Source organism: Schistocerca piceifrons, chromosome 2 (genome assembly GCF_021461385.2).
Source record: "Schistocerca piceifrons isolate TAMUIC-IGC-003096 chromosome 2, iqSchPice1.1, whole genome shotgun sequence".
Taxonomy (NCBI): Eukaryota; Metazoa; Arthropoda; class Insecta; order Orthoptera; family Acrididae; genus Schistocerca; species Schistocerca piceifrons.
The window spans coordinates 697,839,873-697,862,875 of record NC_060139.1 but is presented as its reverse complement, the minus strand read 5'-3'; the positions used below and the strand labels follow the sequence as shown (position 1 = coordinate 697,862,875).

Genomic DNA, 23,003 nt, shown 5'->3' with positions numbered 1-23,003 from the left:
GGCCACATTAGCTCGGGGTCCCGTGCTCGCTACACACGTATCCACAAAAGATTTGTGGATCCCTGGGGGGCTTCTTGTGGCTGTTGTGCTCTGGCCTTAGTTAAGCCGTTGGATTATATGTAATAGAGAAATTGACAGTGTTTCTAAATTCATGTTGTCAAGTGTATTATTGTTCACGAACAATCCTGTTGGAAGAACATCCGCAACTGAGCATAATACTACAGTATTGTCCGAATACTTGCATCACATGTAAAGGAAGGTGAAAGGATATGTAGGTAAATGATGAAATTCCATAGTAAAGGTAATGATCGGGCACAAGGGACAGCATAAATAATAAAGGATTTATAACCGGATTGTTTATGGTCAGTAACCTAGATTAAAGAAACAGACATTGTACTTGAGGAACGATGTTAAGACTATTGAGACTCACTCTCAGTTATAGATTGGAGTGTGTGCACACCCAGAAAGAAAGAGCTACTACATTTTGCCTTCCTCCAATTAAGGCAATCACAAGCTAAGGTGACGTGAAGTTTACTATAGTGAATTTCAGCACTTGAAATATACTTCTCGTACGATGGACAATTGTTGAGGGAAAAAAATGTGATCAGCAAAAAGAAAATATTTATATTGTCCCACTGTCAAATTGTTGAAAGTAATAGGCTTCTAAAAGTGTATGTTTGTAGTGCCATTGTACAGGGTGTTACAAAACGATACCGACAAACATCGAGGGCTGTGGAGGTGTCTTGAGGAGCAAGGTGAGGATAGGAAGCCGTGTCCGGAATCGTCATCCAGCGACGCTACAGAGCGTCAAAGTTAGAGGCTCCGGCACCTGCCACTAGGCCACCACTTCCACAGCAAACGTGGCTGCACGCTGATGAACCTTTGGCGGAACATGCGCAATGATGTTTGTTGTTCAGTGATCACAAATGAGTGCCACGACTGCTAGCCGGATGGAGCTAGTTGTTGCGTAGACAGGCGTTGTATCGAATTAATGTCCGTCCCCGGTAACTGAGTGGTCAGCGCGACAGAATGTCAGTCCTAAGGGTCCGGGATCGATTCACGGCTGGGTTGGAGACTTTCTCCGCTCAGGGACTGGGTGTTGTGTTGTCCTAATCATCATCATTTCATCCCCATCGACGCGCAAGTGGCGTCAAATCGAAAGAATTGCACCCGGCGAACGGTCTATCCGACGGGAGGCCCTAGCCACACGACATTTATTTATTTATCGAATGAATGCTCTGTTGCCTTGGTAGATGATGGTTTCGGACACTGGTTTTCAATTCCAGTTTGTGTCCTGTAGACTGAAAAAGTTGGCGATTTGAGAGGGCTCCAGGAGAAAGATAAACTGCAGATGGAAACCCATGTCCGAAACAGTCTTCCAGCCAGGCAACAAACCTTCAAATTCACAGGAAACAAGGCTAGTTCCATCTTCTCCATTGCCGTTCGTGGAAATCAGTCGCGATGACTGAGTGACAACGTTGTGAGACGTTTCACCTACGGTCCGTCAGCGTACATCACTTTGGTGTCCAAGGGCGGACATCGGTGGGCGCCGGCGCCTATAACTTCTACGGTCTGTTGCGTCATTGGATGACGTTTGGGTTCCCATCCCCAACTTGTTCCTCAAAGCATCCTCTAAAATCCCTTGAAATTTTTGTTTATCTTTTTGTAATACTCTGCCTATGGCTGTAACTAGACTGAGAGCTGAGTGAGAAAAAAGATTACGAAGAGGAAACCGGGAAAACCATAGGAATGTCATTCTTCAGACTGATCACGGACGACTATCGAACTGAAGACTTCCAGAGGACAGGACTCAGTTTTTACAGTGTGTAGGCATCTTCAGAATACGAGATAGCGCCCTGCGCATCTAGAGTTAGTGCGGTAAAGCATTGCTGTTTACGATGCATACACTGTCTGTAATGCGGAACTGACCGCCAGGTGTCACGCGAGGCGAGTCGGCTAGTAGAGAAGCAGTAAGAGGTGAAAGGGTTGGACAGGAGAGCTCAGTGACGTCGAGCGTGGGCTGGCTAGCTGTTTGATGTCACTTGAGTAACAAACCCATCAGAGAGATTTAAATGCTTTTAAAACTACCCTAGTTGATTTTTGGGGATGTGATTGTGAAGTCAAAATGCGAAGGAACAACGAAAGTTAAATCAAGACCAGGCAGACCCCATGCACTGACGGCCAGGAACAGTCGAACTTTGCGAAGGATGATGTCGAATATCGCATAAAAAGAGCGAAAGGGATCACTCGTGAGTTCCAAATTGCTACCAGCAGTCCAGCCAACACGACGACTGTCCACAGGGAGTTGGAAAGATGAAGTACGATGTCGAGCCTCTCCTCGTAAGCCACACAGGTCTCTAGTCAGTGCTAAACTACGCTTGAGGTGGAGTAAAGAGCAGCGGCACTGGGCAGTGGATGACTGGAAACACTGATATGGATTCATGAATCACATTATACCCTGTATCAGTCCAATGGAAGGGTTCTGGTTTGGCGAATTTCTGGAGAACGTACCTGCCATCATGTGTGGCGCCAACAGTGAATTATGGATGAGGTGGTGTTACGATATGGGGATGTTTTTCCTGGTTGAGAAGTGGTACCCTAATTGCGCCTAAGAAAGCAATAAACGCCGAGGGGCGTGAAGACATTTTACGGCACTGCGAACTGAATACAGTAGAGGAACACTTCGGAGATAATGACTGTTTGTAGAAGCTTCACAATACATCTTGTCAAAGCAGCATCTGTGACATTTTAAATGGGATAGACTGCCAGGGGTTCCTACTTGAACCCGATGGAATGCCTTTGGACTGCATTAGAAAATGGGTCAATCCAGACCCAGCGTCCAAGACCTTCTCTGGTTTTTGTTCTTGAGGAAGAATCGGCTGCTATTCCTCCACAGATATTCAGACACGTCACTTAAAATGACCCCAGCAGAGCTCAAGCCATCATAAACGCGAAGGATGGACACATCCCACATTAATATCCGCTAATTATTGTCCAGATACTATGATCAGACAGTTCTTTTCAGCACTAAGGCTGCTGGAACGACGTGTAGCTGCTAAATGGTTTGGCTCTCGATTATCTGGACTTTCGGGCAGCGATCGTACATGGTCGCACTCCTTTCCACTCAGTCTCTGCCTGTGACTCCCGTGAATATTAAGATATAGGAAGTGACGCCCAGGCGACACACGAGAATTTAGTAATCAGTTTATTTAACGAAGTGCGACAGCAAATATCGGATGACTACTGCACAAAGTGGGCACAAGGGTATGTTGTCTACCATAAGATTCCACGAGACTTGTTTACCTTCCCGACTAACCTTTAGTCTTTTGTAAAATAATTCTGTAGATTTCAAGACCGTCACCAACAAAAAAATTCAGAATTCCGACTGTTCATTCTAAATCGCCAGTCTGGTGCCACTGCACGAAAACTCCGCTAAGGCCGCCGCTGTACGCCACACGAATAATTCAGACTTCCGTGTCACTGCACGCTATTTTTCACCAAGTCTGAAACTTGCGCTTCTGCACTGAATTGTACAAAGATTAACACTGTGCCCAGAATCCGCTAACTTCTACTAAACTTGCCGACTCACATAGCATGCAAATTCGACTCACGTAACCACTGGCTCATGCACCCTTCCTTAATGTGCACGTACAGTCTCTATATATCCGCCCCTCCCCCCCCCCCCCCCTCCCACCCATTCATTCTACCTTCAGATCGTGCACTTTTACTACCCAATACAGAAAAATTGAGACAAAACTACGCATTTTGACCTACATTAAAGCTATTGGCTCTATAGCGTGTCACTTTCAAAGCTGCATTTACCGACGCCAAACACAGTGATGTTCGCATTTATTATTTTGATTCAGCAATCATTTATTAATTTACTCATACCATAAGTTACTACATAGCCAACGGTCTTACCGCAGTGGTATCACCAGATCACCGAAGTTAAGCGCTGTCGGGCTGGGCTAGCGCTTGGATGGGTGATCAACCGCTCTGCCGAGAACTGTTGGCAAGTGGGGTGCACTTAGCACTTGTGAGGCAAACTGAGGAGCTACTTGATTGAGAAGTAGCGGCTCCGGTCCCGTAAACTGACTTACAGCCGGGAGAGCGGTGTGCTGACCACATGCCCCTCCATATCCGCATCCAGTGGCGCCTGTGTGCTGAGGATGACACGGCGGCCGGTCGATACCGTTGGGCCTTGATGGGCCGTTCGGACGGAGATTTTTTTATAAGTTACTATAATTTCATTCATTTAAAACACATCAAAACGAAGCATAAGCATAAGGATTGCTCCTTCCGCTGATGAGGTGCAGTCCTCAACAACAGCCTTGTGGGAACTCTACGGGTGGCGCTGGTCCGGCGCTCTCATTGCCAGTGCTGGCCCACACGCTCAAGGCCCCTGGCCAGCGACATTGACGCGGCTGTCACATCGATGGTCTAGTCAGCCACGCCCACAATCGCTCAGGCTCGCCTGTCACTAATTAGGTCTAAATCCGAAATAGTTTGGTCAAAAGTTGGTGATTAGTCACTGGAATCAGTTGTAATATTCATGTCTTCTGCGTGATTCAAAGTGGAACGACCACGTAAAGCTAGACGTAGTGAGGGCAGCTGTTAGACTTACTGGAGTTACGACAGTTGAGAGAAGGAACTTACAAAACTCTCGGCTTTTAAACTGAGGAATTTACCTTGGTCTGGGACACGTTACACGTTGTATTAAAGAACGGAAGAGATAGAAAAGATTCGAAGAAGAGCTTCGAAGAAGAGCTGCACTATTTGTCATGGGTTGGTTTGATCACTTTGAGTCACGAAAATGCCCAGTAAACTGTAGTGGGGGACGTTACAACGGAGGTTGTGTGTGTGTGTGTGTGTGTGTGTGTGTGTGTGTGTGTGTGTGTGTGTGTGTATTGTGTATTAAATTGGGGACCTAGAAGGGGCGGAGACGCTTCGTCCTGCCATAGCCCTCAGTGGTTCACAACCCCACAACAGGCCACAGCAGTCCACTCCACCCCACCACCGCCCTACACTGAACCCAGGGCTATTGTGCGCTTCGGCCCCCCCTGGGGACCGCCCCTCCCCCCCCCCCCTTCCACGCGAAGGTCTCATACCAGACGAGTGTAACCCCAAATGATGTTTGTGTGGCAGAGTAATTATGGTGTACGCGTAGGTGGAGAATGTTTGCACAGCAATTGCCGACATGGTGTAACTGAGGCTGAATAAGGGGAACCAGGCCGCATTCGCTGAGGTAGATGGAAAACCGCCTTAAAAACCATCCACAGGCTGGCCGGTACACTGGACCTCGACACTAATCCGCCGGACGGATTCGTGCCAGGGACCAGCACGTCTTCCCGCTCGGGAAGCAGCGCGTTAGACCGCGCGGCTAGCCGCACGGCACAACGGAGGTGACCAATCTTCTTTCAGACTGGTCCTTTTCTGTTTCTAGTCATCCCTGAAACTCTAGCACGAGGAGGTCTTGTACGAAGGGTAATAAAATTTCATTTATGAACTCGTAAAATAAAGTTATGGAATTATTTTATGTTATTTTGTAGCTCCATATCTGGTGGCGGTTCGCCGCCACATTTCGAATTTGCCATTGGGCAGATAATCCCAGGGAAGTGCGTACCGCACCCTCTATGGAGAACTGACGGTACGCGCAGGCTGCGTATTGGAGCGGCGTGTGCAGGCTGGTAGGAGAGTGTGGGGGCGAGCGGCCCTTGGCAGTGTGCGGTGGACTGAGGAAGTGGTCATCCGCTGCGGGCAGTTACTGACAGTGAAACGTAATGCAGACGTGGTCTCGATTTCAATCTCATATTTGGACTTCTCTGGTTGCATATCGTGAGAAACAAGAGATTTGCTGAATAGTTGTAATTTTGCATAGCATGTTCTGCTTGGACGGTTACTGCGCCCTCCCTATTTGTTAAATGCATTACTCCTTATCCAAGGCATGAGCTGTATGTGAAGCTGTGTGGTATTAATGGTGTGAGGGCACAATCGTCATTTCACAAACTGTGCTTTTTAAGAAAAAAAAGGAAAGGGAAAACTCTTCATAGTAGTTTTACGTAAAGATGTTTGGTATTGCAGTTTGTAAGCTATCGTAAGTGGGTTTCCGCCGATAAGTGCTTAAATGTTAATGCATGGTATTAATGATAGTCAATTTTAAGGTTCCGCTGTGGCCGAGCAGTTCTAGGCGCTTCAGTCCAGAACCGCGCTTCTGCTGCGGTCGCAGGTTCGAATCCTGCCTCGGGCATGGATGTGTGTGATGTCCTTAGGTTAGTTATGTTTAAGTAGTTCTAAGTCTAGGCGACTGATGACCTCAGATGTTAAGTCCCATAGTGCTTAGAGCCATTTGAACCGTCAGTTTACTTATTGGCGTTGCTACGCTGCAAATTAGCATTTTCTCTTCCAGCCTGTCTAATTTTCGTGCGCTCTACAAGTTATTTGGTTTGCTACCTAAACCTTCAGGTCATGATTACTGCTGCTTGTTACAGTATCATTTTGTATTTCAGGTCTGGGTGGGACAGTTACACTGCAGTCCATTTTCCTTGACATACTGTTATTACGGCGGCAAAAGCTTTTTAGCTGGTCGACTGTCACCTAGATGTCATGTTATACATCTCCTTCTTATGCATTCTGGCACTACGCAAAATTCATCTTCATTGTCTTTTGCGCTTTTCCATAGCTTTTACGCTAACAGCCTTCCCGCAGTGGTAACACCGATTCCAAAGAGATTACCGGAGTTACGAGATCACCGAAGCTAATCGTTGTCGTTCTTGGCTAACTCTTGTATGGATGACCGTCTGTATCTGCCAAGCGCTGTTGGCAAGCGGGGTGCATTCAGCTCTTGAGAAGCCAACGGAGGAGCTGCTTTACTGGGATGCAGCGGCTCCAGTCACGAACACTGAAACGGCCGGAGAGCGGTGTGACATGGCTGTCGGTCGGTACCGTTGAGCCTTCCGAAGTCTGTTCGAACAGAGAGAGAGAGAGAGAGAGAGAGAGAGAGAGAGAGAGAGATTTTATGAGAGCGTTCCCCGCCATAATATCTTATTACTTGGAGGGCATACGCATTTTCTCGGGTAATCTATTGCATAGGAGTGACTATGAACGTTGTTTTTTCTCGCATTATGCATATCATGACCGACTCCAGTGAGCACCTTTTTCATTATGGTTTCATCTTTGGTTTGGGACCATTTATTTTCCTGCATGATTATTTTTCCACTTATATGTATACTCATATAAAAAAGTTTTGCATCACCTCGGTTCCGAGAGTTCCGGAACCTGTACAGAAAATTGGAATAGAAATCAACATAAACATCATTTCCGCCCTTTTTATTGCTCATGAAAACGACACATTGCATGTTGCACCACCACAAAGCGAGACCTTCAGAGCTCGTGGTCCAGACTGCTGTATACATCGGAACCTCTAATACCCAGTAGCACGTCCTCTTGCATTGATGCATGCCTGTATTCGTCGTGACATACTATCCACAAGTGTATCCAGACACTATCGGTCCAGATCGTCCTACTCCTCAACTGCGATTCGGCCTAGATCCCTCAGAATGGTTGGTGGGTCACATCGTCCATAAACAGCCCTTTTCCATCCATCCCAGGTATGTTCGATAGGGTTCATATCTGGAGAACATGCTGGCCACTAGCCGACCGATGTCGTTATCCTGAAGGAAGTCTTTCACAAGATGTGCACGATGGGGGGCGAATTGTCGTCCATGAAGACGAATGCCTCGCCAATATTCTGCCGATATGGTTGCGCAGTATCCATCGGAGGATGGCATTCACGAAGCCTACAGCCGTTACGGCGCCTTCCATGACCACCAGCGGCGTACGTCGGCCCCACATAACCGGGCTGCCTCCAACATGTCTCCGACGATTGTCTGGTTGAAGGCATATGCGAGACAGTGAAGAGGACGTCAAGCCAATCCTGAGCGATACATTCGGCATGTTTTTGGGTCCATCTGTGCCGCGCTGCATAGTGCCGTGGTTGCAAAGATGGACCTCGCCATGGACGTCGGGAGTGAAGTTGCGCATCATGCAGGGTATTGCGCACAATTTGAGTAGTAACACGACGTCCTGTGGCTGCACGAAAAGCATTATTCAACATGGTGACGTTGCTGTCGGGGTTCCTTCGAGCCATAATCCGTAGGTAGCGGTCATCCATTGCAGTAGTAGCACTTGGGCGGCATGAGCGGGGCAAGTCATTGACAGTTCCTGTCTCTCTGCATCTCGTCCATGTCCGAAAAACATAGCTTTGGCCGCGCGGGATTAGCCGAACGGTCTCAGGCGCTGCAGTCAGACTGTGCGCCTGATCCCGGCGGAGGTTTGAGTCCTCCGTCCGGCATGGGTGTTTGTGCTTGTCTTTAGGGTAATTTAGGTAAGTAGTGTGTAAGCTTATGGACTGATGACCTTAGCAATTAAGTCCCATAAGATTTCACACACATTTTAACATTTTTTTGAACATAGCTTTCGTTCACTCCGATACGCCTTGTTGAGAGCCCTTCCTGGCACAAAGTAACAATGCTGAATTACAGACAACACGAGCCGTGTACCTCCTTCCTGGTGGAATGACCATAACTGATCGGTGCCGGACCCCCTCCGTCTAACAGGCGATGCTCATGCATGGTTGTTTACATATTTGGGTGGGTTTAGTGACATCTCTGAACAGTCAAAGAAACTGTGTCTGTGATACAATATCCATAGTCAACGTCTATCTTCAGGACTTCTGGGAACCTGGGTGATGCAAAAGTTTTTTGATGTGTGTACATATGCACCTGAATATGCAGTGATAAGTGCCGTGAAACCAATAGTGCCTTAGAATAAAAGCATTTTACTGCTGGTGGGGTTTTATTTTTCAACCTGGTTCAAATGGCTCTGAGCACTATGCGACTTAACTTCTGAGGTCATCAGGCGCCTAGAACTTAGAACTAATTAAATCTAACTAACCTAAGGCCATCACGCACATCCATGCCCGAGGCAGGATTCGAACCTGCTACCGTAGCGGTCGCCCGGCTCCAGACTGTAGCGCCTAGAACCGCACGGCCACTCAGGCCGGTTTATTCAACCTGATTTATCGTGGCTATGGTTGCCCATACTATAAAGTTTCCTGCCAAGATATTCGTAAATTTTGTTCGATTTTTGTAATCACTGAAATAATATCACATACTCTCTCGACTAGTGACGTTCCATTTTGTTTCCTCCTCCCATTCTGGTTGCTTCACTTTTTTTTCAGTGTATACGGGAGGGATACCGACAGTCTTCCTTTCCGCATGCCATGTGTGAACGCAATAGGAGTAGATGGGGGTGATGGTGTAAACTATGTACCCCTCGCCGCACATCACACGGTGGTTTGCGGAATGAAGATTGGTGTGTATGACGAATCGACCTCTTAGGCTGTTCCTTTTCTGTCTGCCGCTATTCCTAAAAGCGTGCAGTCTGATGAGGCCTTGCATATGCACACGATACGTGCCCGGACAGGCGACTTGCGAGTGCAGGGCAACGGGAACCGGAGGATTCACGTGAGGCGGGGAGCCGGTGGCGTGGGCGGCGAACTGCGCGTGCGCAGAAGGCCGCGGCGGACCGCGCGCTACCAGCTGTGCCGGTGGCGGTCGCTCAGTCGCGCGCCGCAGCCGCCGGGATCAGCCGGCGCAGCCAGCAGCAGCAGCAGCCCGCACCTCGCAGCCGCACAGGTAACGCCGCGCCGCTGCACAGCGTCTCGCGCTCAAGGCCGCATTCCGCAGTGACAACGTGCACCCATGTAGTCCAGAGAAGATGATGCTACTAGCAATTACGATCCTTTAGCATTTAGCCAGCAGTACCAGCAAACTCCTATGCGTACGTCACACAGGACAACAGAGAGGTCGGGAGCACGACAGTCCAAATCCCTGTCCTATCATCCAGAATCAGTTATCTCGTCATTTTCTAATATCGCTTAAGGGGGGTAGGACGTCAAACGGGCCGATTTGGAGCAGGAGAGTCACCGCAGGACATTTTAATTTCTACTATCTATACTTTTACAAATAAATTCATAAAACTGTCACCATGACCAGGAAGGATTGAGGACTCATACTCATCGCAGTGGAAGTTCAAAAACGTAGCAAAATACCTTTTTTTACATGTGAAATTTCATCATTTTTTCAGTTATTACTGGCTGCATTTGTTGCTATAGGTACACTTTTCTTCCTAAGTAAGAGAGATTCTTCGATGAATTTTTCATAGCATGGAAACAGTAGTTACAGGTGTATGAAACACTAATTTTCCAAATCTATTTAAAAACTGTGGAAAAAATTGAGATAATTAACTATAAAACTTGAGTTTTTTCTAAACATGAAGTTTAAAATGTAACAGTTCATTCATTTTTTCATAAATTACATAACTTCTAGAGTTTCATACACCTGTAACTATGGTTTGTATGCTGTGCAAAAGTCATCGAAGAATCTCTTAAGAAAAGTGTACCTATAGCAACAAATGCAGCCAGTAGTAAGCGAAAAATGATGAAATTTCACATGTAAAAAAATGTGTTACGTTTTTGAGCTTCTACTGCTGTGAGTATGAATCCTGAATCCTTCCTGGTCATGCTGTTAAAGTTTTATGAATTTATTTGTAAAAGTATAGACAGTGGAAATTAAAATGTCCTGTGGTGCCTCTCCTGCTCCAAGTCGGGCCGTTTGACTGCCTACCCCCCTTAAGATAAATTCCAGGATGGTTCCTCTGAAAGGACACGGTCCATTTCCTTTCCTATACTTCCCCAATCCGACTTTGTGCTTTATCATTAATGCCTTCTCTTCCTTCCAATACAAGACTTGGTCTACCAAATTTCATTTTCTCAACGTACTGAGCCACTAAGCGGATAAATGGAAGGGTTTCACTTTAGAAAAATCTTAACGTTTTGTCTTTAACGAAATAAAAGTTGTTGTCAAATGTGAACGTCTGTATATACTAGAGGAGAGACAACTAGTGAAGTACCCGATCAGCCCAAAAGGTCTCGAGACTGGGTTAATAAAAAATAGAGCAGAGTTAAGATGGTGGTTTTAATGCTCCAGGTGTTCTACATAGTCTCACCTCATTTGCGTACAAAGCAGAGAACTTTCATACAACCAAGTGTAACTATCAGAAAAGTACTTATTTGAGATGTTGACCAACTTGCGCGTCACATTAACTTGAATGTCGGGTAATTCATCAAAGTGTTGACCCTTCACGTGAATTTCTGCACTTTGACGTGTAGTGGTAGGTTCACATTGAAAACAACTTCTGTCACCCGTGACAATTTTTTCCGGAAAAGAATTGTCCGCGTTTTGTATTCCAATCAAGTCGCACCATGCGTCCGCGTATCACGGTTTTAGTTCAGGAGTGAAGGTGAGTGGGCCACACTTCGCAGGCACTTTTCTTTTATTCAAAACATTGTGCATCACGTCTTGAACAGTCGATTTAGAGACGATTTCCATTGCCGTTTGTGACACAGCAACGTTGGCACACTATGGCCGTGCGTCCACAGTTTAACTCTGCCTGCTCACAATTGACTGGCCAAAAGCACATCTGTTGTTTACAATTGATAGTTCAAGCTACCACCGAGTTGCTGCGCTGACGTCGATTAGACGCCAGCAATAAAATCAAGTCTCGGAACTTTTATTTACACTCGATTTGTCATTGAGTTGAATATCCATGTACGAGCTACAGTATTTGAAGACATCTCCCAGTATTTGTAACTAGTTACCTGGGATAACTGTCTTTCAGATTCTTCTTTTTATTGCACTAAATTTTTTGAGAAAAAGATCATTTGGAAAGGAAAAATAATCGTTGCGAGTTACAGCAACAGCAGTTTGTTGAATTCGTAAAATACTGGTGAGGCAGATCGCCAAACACGGAAACGTAAATGCTTTTTAGGCTTTATACTTCTACACGTTGCAAGAGTACATGAGCCAAGAACGTTTTCTTTATAATGCCCCAGCAAATGGTTGATTATAATTTGCTCGAGTACTCAATACCATGTCAGTACTCGAACAAACTATTTCCGAGGGTTAAGAATATTCATACTATATGTTCAAAAACAAGCATAAAATATCACACTATTGTAAATTTGGCTAACGACAATCAGAAAACACAAACGGAGTAAGCAAACGAAGAGTGCTTGTGTAGTATTTCTCACACCAACCTATATGTAGCTTGAACTCCCATCGTAAGACAGCGTCTGTTTTCTTTTCGATTCAGTGTGAAATTGTCGTTATCGCATAGCGAAAACACATCCAATGGAAAACTGTAAACAGCGTATCCGACTCATAGAGAACGCTCGTTGCTTCCAGGAATCTACGCTATCCGTAGATAACAGGGCATACTTGATACCGGTCAGGACATTGTAAATGAATTAATTTAATTACTGCAGTAGACTAGCAAGCTATTACGTTAAAGAAATGTAATTTTATCCATTTCTGTCAGTTTCTTCCGTGACTTATTTTTTTTACAAAATATGCCGTAGAACGAAAAGTGTATATAGGCACACAAACATGTTTGCTCACATTGTACTTCAAAAACAGTGTATCCACCACTGGAAAAGCAAGTTATTTTTTGAATTTGTGTTAGTTTCGTGCCGACCAATGTGGCCGAGCGGTTCTAGGCGCTTCAGTCTGGAACCGCGCGACCACTACGGTCGCAGGTTCGAGTCTTGCCTCGGGCATGGAAGTGTGTAATGTCCTTTGGTTAGTTAGGTTTAAGTAGTTCTAAGTTCTGTGGGACTGATGACCTCAGATGTTACGTCCCACAGTGCTCAGAGCCATTTGAACCATTAGTTTTGTAGCCCTGTATTCACAATATGCCTGCTTTGTAATATATCACTGTAATCTTACCAGGACCAGAATTAACCTAAATCTGGAAAAATAATCGATGTAGACTGTCAAAGAACCTGAAGACCAGTCCCCCCAGTGCTCGTAATTCATCGTACATTGTAATGTAATCACGTTTGTAACTGAAGGCGGTTCTTCTTCATTTTAGGATTTGTTAGAAAATCTCCAAACTACAACAGCTAATGGAAGGAAGAATTTACTGGCAGGATGAAAAGACATCTTGCATTAGGCTAAGGATGCCGAATTATTTACGTCTTATTGTCTTATGGTACACAACGTCTTCCGCGATAGAATCACAGTTTTCAAGCAGGTCAAGCGTAAACAACCAGAAAGTTGTCTCACAGTGGACAGTAAGAGGTAAAGTTATCGTATCATGACTGTACTGCAAATTTTCCGTCGGCAGGCTGGAATGCACCATCCACCTCAGTAAACAGCTGTTGATCTAACTCGCAATGCAAAGAGCATATTTGGCTTCCATATGATTTGTCAAAAATTTTAGTACCAGAAAAAGAAGAAGAATGTGAAAGACAATTATCCCAGATAACTAGCTACAAATTTCGAGAGATGTCTTTAAATACTGTAGTTCGCATAGGGGTATTCAACACAACGACAAACCGAGTGTAAATAAGGCAATACTTACAACTATGTTTCGTGTAATTCACTGTCTCGTTGATCCTATGCATTGTTCCCGACTTTGAGTAGAAGCAGTAATGAGCGTTTAAGACCCGAAACGGCGCACAGTTGTAATCAGTCACAAAGGTTTCTTTTCAGTATATAGTTTACCTTTAGTTGCGAGCCCCATCCGAGTAATAAATTGATTCTATCTACACGAATTTTTATCACAATTAGCAACAAATATATTTTATAGGCAATGTTAATGGAACTACATTTTTTTCTTGCGAGATTGAATAAATATTGTAAATTCTGCCTAAAGCAATCAGTATAATTGAATGCATAAATCTACATATTAAAAAAAAGAGTTTCGACATATATTGTTTTGAATGAATTGCTAGGTTCCGTGATTTGTTTGGAACAGTATTATGTACAATTATTCGAGGAAGTGAACACGAATATATAGGTATAACATGGAAAGGCCGCTTTACTACAGTACCCAGTGAGCAACGACGACATACACAGAAAACTGCCAAGGAAGTGTCGAGATGAGCGTACCTGCAAGGAGAATCCGTTGACGCTACACAGAACACGTGTGTACCCGAAGCGACGCTGCGCAGCTCATTTCAGCACCTGCATATTACACCCTTTGTTCTTTACATCGTGTTTCAGACTGTCAACATAACAAGAACTTCGCCAGCAACGTCGCCCTCCTTTCATCAGAGAAAATAAACAGGCACCGCATGCAACGACAGATACCAGAGACTTCCCGTTTGCTTTCGGGCTTTAGAGTCCAGCTCGTAGGATGAAACGAAACCAGGAACGATCGGTTGAAGTTTTTGTTCCGACATCGTCTTCGATAACATTACACATGCACACTAGCTGAGTCAGAGGCAGTTGACACTATTTGGTGACCGAAAACCTTTGTTTAGTAAAGGCTGAATTACACATGTACAACTTGAAGAAACATATTTCCACCACGCTGTTTCATTAAAAATATGTAATTTATTTACTGCATGAACGTGGGACTTAAAGCAGGTAAAGGTGTGAACGGGACCTAATCACTTACCGTTGGTTGCACAGTAAACACACACACTTTATTTAAGGAAACAATTTTTAAAAAATCCTTTTAAATAATTGACTGTAACATAAGCTACACTGATGGCTGCTGAAAGCCTTATTAAGAAAGAATTCAAAATTATTTGTCGGCTGAAGGCCACGAGCAATAGGAATAATTTAAACAAAATATCATTTTTAAACAATTGACAATCATACCAAATAAAGAAGGGAGTGATCCACAGACAGTGCTCCAAGGATCGACCTGAGAAAAGTCCCTACAGCTGCATAATCGGTGAGACAGCCAGCCAAGAGTTATGCTCACCTAACAGGATGGCAACTCAAACTAGGCACAGTTTAAACGCCGATCAATGCTCTTACCAAATCCACTTAACGTGTGATAACCAGTACAACAACGGAATAATTCAAGCGAGGGCGAAGTGGCACACAGCACTGCGTCTTCAGAATCCGGTGCTTAAGGCATCGAAAGGCAGAACCAAGGTAGACAAAAGAAACCGTAATCCACACCGCAATCAAGGAGGCTATTTAACTACGTCATGCCAGACAGCATCGGCAAGACGAGGAAAAGTACACTGCCGCAAAAATGCGCTAACCTCCAGGGCAGATAACTGGGGCGTTAGCGGCCACTAGGCAATAAAATAACGCTAGTTGCACTTCACCAATAATAACACAAAATTCAAAAATTAATAACAGGCAATAGAAGACGGCTAAAAGATCCCGCCAACTCGACACGCTCCACTTGTTGCTATCGTCTCACAACGACCCTGCGAGCAGCGACACACGAACAAACAGTGATCACAAAATAGTGGAGGTTTCACTACTAGATTAATGTCCACTCAGCTCAACGTCCTGGGTCTGGTGGACAACGAGGTTGTGGCCCTCGCAACTACAGCCCTTCTATCTAGCAGTGCCTGCATGCCGCCAGCAGCCCGGCATGTCCTCTCGCTGCCGGACCTCTCTGCTGCTCCATCCCAACTACACTACCGACACACACGACCCGGAAAACACTTCACGTCCTTCCAAAGATAGTATGGGTACTAGATATCGATAAACGCAGCTGCTCATACTCTGACAGACAACGCTAGCAAACGTAGTGGCGCCAATAAACAGAAGAAGGAAACGAGACGCCACTGTTCCTATTCGCTGGTCCCGTGCTGTTTCGTGTCTCCATTCAAAACATAGTTGCTCATAAACAACAGTTCGAAGAGGGTTCTGCTCTGCGGGTAACAACTGCAGTGTGTTCTCCCAACGGCCAACGGTGCATTATTTATAAACACTGGCTCGGAAGCGGAGAGACAGAGATTGAGAGATTACCGTTTTCCGGGTATTCTCTAAGTCATGGCAGAATAATATTATGGTTACTTCATCGAGGCCGATAGTGTTCCTGATCCTTGAACATCTAAGCTACGGATCCGCCTTTAATCATCCTGACGTCGACTGAAGGTTAAATCTTTCTTCTTTTTTTGTAATGACAACAAACTGAAACAGTCTTTTGATATAACTTTACGATTGGAGGACTGGCAGGACTTTTCTAGAGATTACACGTGAACATTACCAAACGAAATAACAATACCATTGGCCGGCCGGAGTAGCCAAGCGGTTCTAGGCGCTACAGTCTGGTATCGCGCGACCGATACGGTCGCAGGTTCGAATCCTGCCTCGGGCATGGATGTGTGTGATGTCCTTAGGTTAGTTAGGTTTAAGTAGTTCTAACTTCTAGGGGACTGATGACCTGAAAAGCTAAGTCCCATAGTACTTAGAGCCATTTGAACCATAACAATACCATTCGAAAAAATACGCCATACAATGAAGAATAACAGAAGCCCTAAAGAAGCTGCAGATTACAGACTCCCGTTGATCTTACGTAACCTGCTGTATGATTCATGATTTCATCGGCAGCATAGTAGTTGTAAAAGTTTAATTTCCTCTTGGTGGGTACCACAGTCTCAATAAATTCGAAAAAAACACTAGTACCCACAATTCTGTTCCGTTAAAATAAGTAATCTATTCAGTACTACAGGTTTTTTTCGATGGTTTGAGCTCTATCCTGCCCGCAGCTCGTGGTCGTTCAGTAACGTTCTCGCTTCCCACGCCCGGGTTCGATTCCCGGTGGGGTCAGGGATTTTCTCTGCCTCGTGATGGCTGGGTGTTGTGTGCTGTCCTTATGTTAGTTAGGTTTAAGTAGTTCTAAGTTCTAGGGGACTGATGACCATAGATGTTAAGTCCCATAGTGCTCAGAGCCATTTTTGAGCTCTAGCCCATTATGAAGTGTACAAATGGGTAGCCACATCCTGTTATTAAGTGTCTGTGTAAAGTCAAATGCCATGTGTAAATGCGCATGGCGTGTGGTTCTTCATATACAGGGTGCTACAAAAAGGTACGGCCAAACTTTCAGGAAACATTCATCACACACAAATAAAGAAAAGATATTACGTGGACATGTGTCCGGAAACCCTTAATTCCCATGTTAGAGCTCATTTTAGTTTCGTCAGTATGTACTGTACTTCCTCCATTCACCGCCAGTTGGCCCAATTGAAGGAAGGTAATGTTGACTTCGGTGCTTGTGTTGACATGCGTCTCATTGCTCTACAGTACTAACATCAAGCACATCAGTACGTGGCATCAACAGGTTAGTGTTCATCACGAACGTGGTTTTGCAGTCAGTGCAATGTTTACAAATGCGGAGTTGGTAGATGCCCATTTGATGTATGGATTAGCACGGGGCAATAGCCGTGGCGCAATACGTTTGTATCGAGACAGATTTCCAGAACGAAGGTGTCCCGACAGGAAGACGTTCGAAGCAATTGATCGGCGTCTTAGGGAGCACGGAACATTCCAGCCTATGACTCGCGACTGGGGAAGACCTAGAACGACGAGGACACCTGCAATGGACGAGGCAATTCTTCGTGCAGTTGACGATAACCCTAATGTCAGCGTCAGAGAAGTTGCTGCTGTACAAGATAACGTTGACCACATCACTGTATGGAGAGTGCTACGGGAGAACCAGTTGTTTCCGTACCATGTACAGCGTGTGCAGGCACTATCAGCAGCTGATTGGCCTCCACGGGTACACTTCTGCGAATGGTTCATCCAACAATGGGTCAATCCTCATTTCAGTGCAAATGTTCTCTTTACGGATGAGGCTTCATTCCAACGTGATCGAATTGTAAATTTTCACAATCAACATGTGTGGCCTGACGAGAATCCGCACGCAATTGTGCAATCACGTCATCAACACAGATTTTCTGTGAACGTTTGGGCAGACATTGTTGGTGATGTCTTGATTGGGCCCCATGTTCTTCCACCTACGCTCAATGGAGCACGTTATCATGATTTCATACGGGATACTCTATCTATGCTGCTAGGACATGTGCCTTTACAAGTACGACACAACATGTGGTTCATGCACGATGGAGCTCCTGCACATTTCAGTTGAAGTGTTCGTACGCTTCTCAACAACAGATTCGGTGACCAATGGATTGGTAGAGGCGGACCAATTCCATGGCCTCCACACTCTCAACCCTCTTGACCTTCATTTATGGGGGCATTTGAAAGCTCTTGTCTACGCAACCCCGGTACCAAATGTAGAGACTCTTCGTGCTCGTATTGTGGACGGCTGTGATACAATACGCCATTTTCCAGGGCTGCATCAGCGCATCAGGGATTCCATGCGACGGAGGGTGGATGCATGTATCCTCGCTAACGGAGGACATTTTGAACATTTCCTGTAACAAAGTGTTTGAAGTCACGCTGGTACGTTCTGTTGCTGTGTGTTTCCATTCCATGATTAATGTGATTTGAAGAGAAGTAATAAAATGAGCTCTAACATGGAAAGTAAGCGTTTCCGGACACATGTCCACATAAATTTTCTTTCTTTGTGTGTGAGGAATGTTTCCTGAAAGTTTGGCCGTACCTTTTTGTAACATCCTGTATAATTACTAGGGGGATCTGCCTACATCCATTTTGCACTTAAAAATGTGCTACAGCTTGAAACTGGACAGTAGCAGTGAGCCGTGTGCGGCTTGCGTTGGTGCCATTGGTAGGATTCGAACCTGCGACCGTAGCGGTCGCGCGGTTCCAGACTGAAGCGCTTAGAAACCGCTCGGCCACCCCGGCCGGCCAACGGTGTAGAAAGCGATTAGTCAGACTGTAGAATTTGTGAGACGTCTCTTGCTCCCTCTTGGCATTTAGCGGGCACAGCTTACCCATGAATACAATGGTCACATGTTAACCTTATTGGTTTTATGAACACAATGCTTCAGACAAATTTCGCTCAGAAGTCATTTATGGAGCGTTTGATTTCTTAATTACGGTCACCTTTTATTTGTGTGTCCTTCAAAAATGGTTCAAATGGCTCTGAGCACTATGGGACTTAACATGTGTGGTCATCAGTCCCCTAGAACTTAGAACTACTTAAACCTAACTAACCTAAGGACATCACACACATCCATGCCCGAGGCAGGATTCGAACCTGCGACCGTAGCGGTCACGCGGTTCCAGACTGAAGTGCCTTTAACCGCACGGCCATACCGGCCGGCTGTGTGTCCTTCTGCCACTGCATCACAGCCTACTTTTGCGATCACTTTTGTGTTCACTTGATGTTGCTCTGCCGTAAATCCCGTCATATCATGAACTTTAAACATGTTTTTACTGCAATGAATTGAAAATTTAGCAGCGAACCTAGTAGGTAGGTCAACTTGAATAATTTGCAGCATTTGGAACGACAAACGCGGACTAAATTCAATGCCAGCTGAACCAGATGTCGAAAAGCAATGAGAAATATCACATCTTCAGTGTGGTTCGTATCAGACTGAAATAAAGATCTGAAGTGGAAGAGTGTTTCAGTTGTGATATAGTTGAGAATTAATACTGTTGTAAATACCTTGACCAATCACCAAAGAATTGTTTTCAGTTTTGTCGCCCGACGTTGTGGCCGAGCGGTTCTAGGCGCTTCAGTCCTGAACCGCGCTGCTGCTACGGTCGCAGGTTCGAATCCTGCCTCGGGCATGGATGTGCGTGATGTCCTTAGGTTAATTAGGTTTAAGTAGTTCTAAATCTAAGGGACTGATGACCTCAGATGTTGAGTCACATAGTGCATAGAGCCATTTGAACCATTTTTCGGTTTTGTTATAAACTGCAGAGTCGAGTTGACTACTTACTTGCATTACGAAGTTGACACTGTAAAGAGACTGCTTTCTTACAAATTAATACATGTGTTATGCCTTACTAAAATGCTCCATCGATGTCGTTGTATACGACTTTCTCCAAATGTACGAAGACTCTATGCAAAGAGTGCACTAAGAAACAGCCTATCTGTCACAATGTCCACGAGGAAAGGTCTCTCTGTACTAACGCACAAACGACGGAGGAGGAGCCGCGACCAGGTGGCATCTGTATAGCTTCACGTAGTGCTCTTAGTGTGTGTGGGCTGAGCCGCTGCCTCAGGCTCTTCTGTATTGCAGCGGCAGAGGGCGCTCGATGTGCAGAGCTGCTGGTGGTGTGGCGCAGAGGGCTCCCGCAACTGGCAGACAAACTTTTGGGTGGGGCAGCCACAGCTTTCCGTTGCTATGACGCTTGCGGGGTCGCATCGATATGTGATACCACAGATACCTTATGACAACACTCACAATTTGCATATGGTTTTTGGTATACAGATGTTCTGTTCCCATTAAGGAGTCTAGCTATATATCAGTTTCGAGATAATAGTAACTTGTGTTTCTTTCCATATATTATGATATTATCTATTAAAAAAATTTGTGGCATAAGCCCAAGACCGAGCTATTAGCCCGTCTGCGGGCGGAGTGCAGCCTTTCTTAGCCACAGAAGTAGGAGGGCGAGGATGGTGGATGCATCGCCCTGGCCGCCTTTTATCTCCGGGAAAGAGCCCGGTACTCATTTGATAACAGGCTGAGTGGGTCTGGGGTCTTCTTGGAGGGACTGGAACGAGGAGAAATCCCCACTCCTATATGGAACTGAAGCCGGTACTTCCATTCTGGAGTCAAGTGCTCTACCCTCTAGATCACCGCCGCTATACCTTCCTTACCCACAGCAGAAATAAATGTCTCCGAGCATGCTGTGCGATCCAGTAGACTTAATATTTCTTTCGTATTCCAACATTTTCAATTAGAGCTACAGCGTGATGGCAATATTAGCCTGTTCAAGGTCATTAAAGATATCTCCGCCGGAACACCACCTGGAATTAGCTACGCCTCACTCAAACACGAGAAGGAAGCATATTTTCCAATTAACTGTAAATCTTTAGATCTTGCAGTATTCTTGCACAATTAATTTTTGTTATTTTCGCTTACCAGAAGATGAATGACGTGTTTCCCAATTTATCCACTTTAATAAAAATGACTTTATAAGAAGCCTTGCATTCTTTGCAGTATAGAACAATTAATGTTCCGGACAGATTCTATTGATACCGTACAGGCCTCTAGAAGAAGTACAAGGGCGTAATGCCTCCGAATCTTTTACTCTGTTCTCAGTATCGGCTGAGATGTTACGTGTCAAGCTTATTACTTGGTCGGCTTTTCCGCCTCGCTGACGCCAGTTGCAACCCACCGCACCGAGTTGCAGCGTTTAACATGGCGGTGCGCAGCGAAACAATCCGACGCCTTGGATTTACTGTCATTGACTATCCTCCATGCTGGCCGGCCTCTGTGGCCGAGCTGTTCTAGGCACTTCAATCCGGAACCCCGTTGCTGCTACGGTCGCAGCTTCGAATCCTGCCTCGGGCATGGTTGTGTGTGATGTCCTTAGGTTAGTTAGGCTTAAGTAGTTCTAAGTCTAGGGGACTGATGACCTCAGATGTTAAGTCCCATAGAGCTTGGAGCCATTTGAATTTATCCTCCAGCAATCCCTACTTGACATCAGATTGTCATATGTTTCCAAAACTTAAGTAATATCTTCGAGGAAGTCACTTTGATAGTGATGAAGCGGTGCAAGCAGAGACGAGGTTCTGGCAACGTCAACAAAGTCAAACATGCTACAGTGACAGTATCAACAAACTGGCCTCTCGTTGGGAGAAATGTATTCGGCTCAGGGTAACTAAGTTGAGAAATAAATATGTACATATGAAGAATAAAGATGTAGAATGTTAATGAAGCTTGTTTTATTTAAAAGGCTTTAAGAGTTAACACACAAAACATTAGGAGACACTATTTTTCTGCACGCCCTCGTATTGCAGGCTTGTCAACGTAATATTTATAACTTCATTGTGACGGCATAAATCTATTTTTGTAGTGCTACTCACTTTAAGAAGTACAGTGTCAGAACTGTTATGGATTTGCAAGAGTCCTTCACGTTTTAGAAGTGATAGAGTCCTCGAGGTCAGAATGTAAGCGTAGAACGCATGTTAGCACACACATAGAAGATGTCAAGAAGAAGTAAAATAGTGTCAAATTAATGGCCTTGAGGCTTCTGACCAGTTGCGAATAAATTCTTCGTAAACTCTGAACACTTGGGTCGTTGTTTAAAAGCGCTTATACACCTGGTCGGCGGCCACAACAAACTCAGTGGCCTAGGCCACAGTCCTTTCTTTAGTTTTGACGTGTCGTGGAAAGCTGGTAGGCTTGAGGCATTTTCCTTTTATTCTTCAACCTGTGCACATTTTGTAAAGATAACTATTCCACATCCCATGAAGGATCATTTTTTCCTACGAAACAGCTGACAGTTTTTGGAACCGTTGCACATATTGTTCTCAATATAATACCTGCTATACAGCTGCAAATAATGAGCCTTTGATGCAACTTTTACTGGGCATTTTCCTTTACTGTCGTCATCCTGCAAGATTACGGCCTACAACGTGGCTTGCTCATGTCCATGTTTGTAAACTACGTGCTGTTATTGTCTTTGTATTTACGAATACATTTCATTGCATGACTACAGCTAATGATGCTTTACAATGCACATTCACCGGTTTTTTACATTTTGAACGAACTGAGGATCGGTGCAGATAGAAACGAAACTAGCTATCGTACTCTAATTGTAATAGAAAAATTGTGATGTACACATTAAAAGTTTTTTACTTTAATAAACGAATCTTATTACTTTTTTATATTTTTCAGTCTCAGTTGCAGTCGCAATTTGAGTTTCTTACTTTCCGGTTCCTAACCGAATCATTAGCTAAGTAGTTCTGAAATAATTAATGATAACATTCCTGCATTTTGACCTATTCATGACCAATTGCGTACATTCTCTGTCCTTCATGTAAGTGCATACTTTACACTTCACAAGGCACTTACATGAACGACACAGGATGTTCCATGTTGATCACGAAGAGCTCAAAATATACGGATGTTATTCATAAATTATTTCAGAACCACTCAGGCAATGTTTCGGTAACGAATAAGAAAGCTGAAAACTAGTCGACATTAACTCAAACTGTCATGGTAACTGAGACTGACAAATGAGCAAAAAATAATAATAAGTAAGTGCTTGTTTCCATTTTTCTGTTGGTCCAATGTAAAA

General features: G+C 44.8%; 1 protein-coding gene across 1 annotated transcript in view; it reads left to right on the top strand.

Moving 5' to 3' along the window:
• The first annotated feature begins 9,632 nt into the window (after nt 1-9,632).
• LOC124775488 (cysteine-rich secretory protein 2-like) overlaps nt 9,633-23,003 on the top strand; it is a 251,618-nt gene continuing 238,247 nt past the window's right edge. Inside the window, exon 1 of the mRNA XM_047250321.1 lies at nt 9,633-9,695. The gene's annotated coding sequence lies outside the window, so the exon portion shown is untranslated. The remainder of the gene's footprint in view (nt 9,696-23,003) is intronic.